General features: G+C 43.0%; 1 pseudogene; it reads right to left on the minus strand.

Moving 5' to 3' along the window:
* Window positions 1-1555: 1555 nt before the first annotated feature.
* On the minus strand, window positions 1556-4802 carry LOC113631954 (eukaryotic translation initiation factor 4B-like; annotated as a pseudogene).

Here is a 4802-nt window from a genome sequence, read left to right on the forward strand (position 1 = left end):
CGGAGGAATAGAGCTCTCATCCAAATAATATGCCTGAGGACCTCCCTTGATTTCCAGTATTCCTGAGATGGCCATGCCCACCAAGTCCTCCTGGAATCCTCATTTTCTCATATTTATTGCATAGTGTTGGGTACTCAGGGCTTAGTAAAACACGTCCATATGTAGGAGGCAAGTTCCCTGGGGATATGAGGGTGAAGACCTCTACACCAGGGCCTTGATCTTTTGAGGAGTTCTCCTCCATCCTCTCATTGTTGGCAACAAAGTTTACTCAACCAGTTGACGACAGGGAAGAAGTCTTCTTTGGGCTCTCTGTAAATGTGTGTGGGGTTAGTTGTTGCCTGGGTTGGGTGGGTGTTAAAGGCAGGACTATTAAGGGTGCTAGAAATGGGAAAGCTCCTTCTGTGCACCAGACCCCATTAGAGGCCCTAGGGACCCAGTTTTGAAAGGCACAGTACCTGCTCTAAGGAAATCACAGTCTAAGGGGCAGGCAAGTAATTAGACAGGTGATTAAAATATCTTATAGTAAGTGCTGTGCTAGAAGTGAGCATGGGTATTATGGAAACTAATAGGGTTTTAAGGGTACCAAACCTACCATGGGAAATGAGGGAGTAGTCAAGGAAGGCTTCCTGTAGGAGGCACCATTAGGACGGTGTTTTATTTTTAACTTAAAAAATATAGAGGTAACATAGGTTCACTGTAGAAAATTAGAGTGAATTAAGAAAGGACACTGAAGATAATCATAAACACCTTTTTAAAAATGCTCTAACTTGGGCAAAGTTGAAGGGAGTTATGAGACTAAACTTGTGATCGCACATCCTGTCCTGGGATGCCATGCTTGGTGACAGGTGCCTGAAAATGCTGACAGAGTGCTGTGCTGAAATCAGTGCTCTGCAAAGAGGCAAGTTCCCTGGGGAGACGAGAGGGGAGAGATCTGGATCCCAGGCTGTGGTCTTTTGAGGAGTCCCCCTCCATCCTCTGACAACAAAAGTTACCAACCAGTGAAAATCCTGAGGGGTCCTTTGGCCTGAAGTGTGCCTTAGGCCTTATTTTATTTTATTTTTATTTTTTAACCAAGAAATGTGAAGTTCTTTTCAAGCCAACCTGAGGATTACAATCTGGGAGACAGTCTTTCAGAAAGCTCTGAGGACTGTTCCTGGGCACCTACTTTAACAGATACAAAAGGATACATTTTAAACTCTCCTTCCTGGTTGCACAACTCTGTCGATATATTCAACCATTGAATGCTACACTTTAAATAGGTGAATTGTATGTTATGTGAATTACATCTCAATAAAGCTGCTAAAAGAAGCAAACAGTCTTCCTCCTATCCTCCCACCCTGGTGCCTTGGCCAACCTGTTTGTTCTTCCAGAAGCAACCTTGGGACCTGTTTTCTTCTTCCAGAGAGATACAGATATAGATAGGTATAGAAATATATATTTATTTATATAGAAATACATTTACATATATAGAATGAATATATCTATATATCTAGATAGATAGATAGATAGATAGATAGATAGATAGATAGATAGATAGATAGATAATCACCCTCTTTTTAATACAAAATCCTAGGGCAGAGTCCTAAAAGAATTAGGGGCCATAGCCTAGGAGAGAGATTGGGTCCGACTACCGGGACAGAGAGTAACAGCCTCTGTGGTCCCAGAAAGGAGGCGCAGGCAGGCAGGAGAGCTGTAAATTGGGTTATCAGACAGTGAGTGGAGTTGGGGCCGTGTTGAAAGGTGGGAAATACAGCAAAACAGAGACTACAAGGAAGCCTAGGGCTTATCTGTGACACACAAGATCCCTGGTCTTTTGCTGCCATAAAAGGGGACCAATATACCCTAGTTTGCCCAGAACTTTACCTGTTTTAAAACAGAAGATCCCGGAAAATCCCTCAATCACAGAACTGTTCAATCATCCTAGCGGGTTGATCCTCCCCCGCTCCCCACTAGGAGATGGTGAGTTTTATTTTATCTTGCCAGAATAGAGGTTTGATTTGCTCTCGAATGTTCCAGGGCAGAGAGAGACTAGGAGAATGCAGAGGATGTAGAGGTCTATTCGTTGTAATCATCGCCCTCATTTTCATGTTCACTATCAAAGGAGAGAGTAGCATGACTGCTTGCAGAACTGAACCTGAAGCCTGGATTTTCTTCAGGTTTCTTTGGCTCAGGCGCCTTTTTTACCATCCTTCCCACCTTACTCCTCTGGTCGTCTTTGTTCCCTCCCTGTACTGGATTAGGGCTGGAGTTGCCACGCTGACCTCTTGGGACGTTCACCCATCTATTTTCTTTTCACCTTCCCTGCGGGTCCTTCCTCAGATGGCTGAGCCGGAACTACTGTTGTTGCTCTATGTCTGAGCTCTGAGATCAGCTTCCCCCAAACATTCTTCTTTGGTGGAGGGGCTGGCATTACCTTTGGAGGCTGCTCAGGTATGGGAGGCTTGGAAGTTGGAGAGCGACAATCTTCCTCCTTATTGAATGTTTCCTTTTCTAAAGACTTCTTTCTCTTTTCTTCGTGCGTTTCTACCAGATGCGGCTGAGGTCCGTCTGTGATGATTTACTTCCTCTCCTCAACCCTTCCCTTTCCTGAGTCTCTTTACTTGGGCAGCTTTTGTGTCTCTCCCGAGGTTGAAGTTCTAGTTTGGGGGAACGTGTCTAGCGACTGTGTCAGTTAGGCTTTGCCCCTCTACAGACAGAGGCTGCTCGTCTGGACTGCAAGATGCTAGCAGAGGAATCATCTTCCTTGGGAGTACCCTGAGGCTTTACATTCACGTTGGGTCTGTGGGTGGGAGGACCTCTATCATCATGCCTATTTTCATCTCGGGAGCTCCAGGACCGGTCATCTCGTCTGTCATAGTGGTCCCCTCTTTCTCTGTAGTTATCATCCCTACGGTGCATGACCAAATGGTCTTCCTGCCACTGCCTGTCCTGTAATCATAGCCTCTGTCAGAGTCTCTACTGCCTCAGTCATCATAGCAATCCCAGCCCCCATATCAATCCATATCCCAGTGTGAACCATCCTACTACTCATCCTGACACCCATCATGGTATCAGTGTGAATCACAATGATCTCAACATTTGTGTCCAAAGCTATCGTCACTTCTTCTGGGCAGGTAGTCATCAAAGCTGTCTGCAGCAGGATGGGCCCTACGGTGTATACATGTTTTGTCAGAATACCGATTTCTATCTTGGCCAAAAGAATGATCCTTCCTGTATTCATCCTGTACTTGATCAGCAATGTCCATTTGAAATCCCTGTTCCCTAGAAACACTTCACTGTTGCTCAGCATACTGAGCAAGGAATCCAAACTCAGGTCCTCAAACTCAGTATAACCAAAACCTTTCAACCTCCTTGCTGGGTTCACGGGGTAAATGCATTGGACTTGGGGTGACAATGATGAATCAATGCAGGTTCGTTGATTGTAGCAAATGTACCACTCTGGGAGGGTGCGGATTTTGATAGAGGGGGTGGCTGCGGGTATGTGGGGAGAGGAGGTATTTGGGAACTCTGTACTTTCTGCTCAGTTTTGCTGTAAACCTAGAGTACTAAAGTACTAAAGTCTACTTTTTAAAAATTTTAAGTCATTTTAAAAATCAGCTTTTCCAGATATAATTATGATTACATCAGCTTTCTTTTTGCTACTGTTTGCATGTACAAGTTTTGCATGTACACCTTACAGGTAAGGTGTGTCTCTTACTGTCTATCTAGTCTGATAAGCTTTGTGTTACAGCAGGAGGACTTATCCCGTACATGTTTAATGTAGATACTGATATACGGGCATTTATAACTACCACTTACTGTTTTTTTTTCTCTACCTGTCCCACCTGTTTCTTGTCCTCTTTTTCCTATTTTCCTGCCCACTTTGGATAAATCACATGTTTTTATTATTCCATTTCCTCTCTCTGTTAGTTATACAACCTTTATTATTCTTTAAGTGATAACCCTAAGATTGTAACATGCATCCTTGACCTAATACAGTATAACATAAATTAGTACTTTACTTTTCCAGACAATGCGAAGATCTTTGACTACATTAACTGCATTTGCTTACTCCCACATTTTGTGCTATTGTTAAGTATTTTATTTTATTTATTTATTTTTAATTTATTTATTTTACTTATTTTTATTTTTGGCTGTGTTGTGTCTTCGTTGCTGTGCACGGGGATTTCTCTAGTTGCAGCAAGTGGGGGCTACTCTTTGTTGTGGTGCATGGGCCTCTCATTGCGGTGGCTTCTCTTGTTGCAGAGCACGGGCTCTAGGTGCACAGGCTTCGGTAGTTGTGGCACGAAGGCTCAGTAGCTGTGGCTCACGGGCTCTAGAGCACAGGCTCAGTAGTTGTGGTGCACGGGCTTGGTTGCTCTGTGGCATGTGGGATCCTCCGGGACCAGAACTCGAACCCATGTCCCCTGCATTGGCAGGCACATTCTTAACCACTGTGCCACCAGGGAAGCCCATGTATTTTAACATTATGTACATTTAAATTCTATGTAATACTTAAAGCTCCAAAAGGCATTAGCATTATTCTACAAAACAATAATTTTCATTTATATTTATCCCCAAATTTACCCTTTTCAATAATCATTAGTTCTTGTGCTCTTCATTTTCAGATTTCCATCTTGGATCATTTTCTCTCTATCTGAAAAACTCCCTTCAGTATTTGTTTTACTCTAAGTTTGCTGACAGCCAGGTCCTTTTATTGTTTTTAAAGTTTTTGTATTGCTTTCATTTTTTAAAAGACGTTTTCACTGAGTACAGTATTATAAGTTGTCAGTTCATTTCTTACACCACTTTAACATTGTCAT

This window comes from Aethalodelphis obliquidens, unplaced genomic scaffold, assembly GCF_003676395.1.
Source record: "Aethalodelphis obliquidens isolate GAN/ISIS:26980383/991018 unplaced genomic scaffold, ASM367639v1 scaffold35, whole genome shotgun sequence".
Lineage (NCBI taxonomy): Eukaryota > Metazoa > Chordata > Mammalia > Artiodactyla > Delphinidae > Aethalodelphis > Aethalodelphis obliquidens.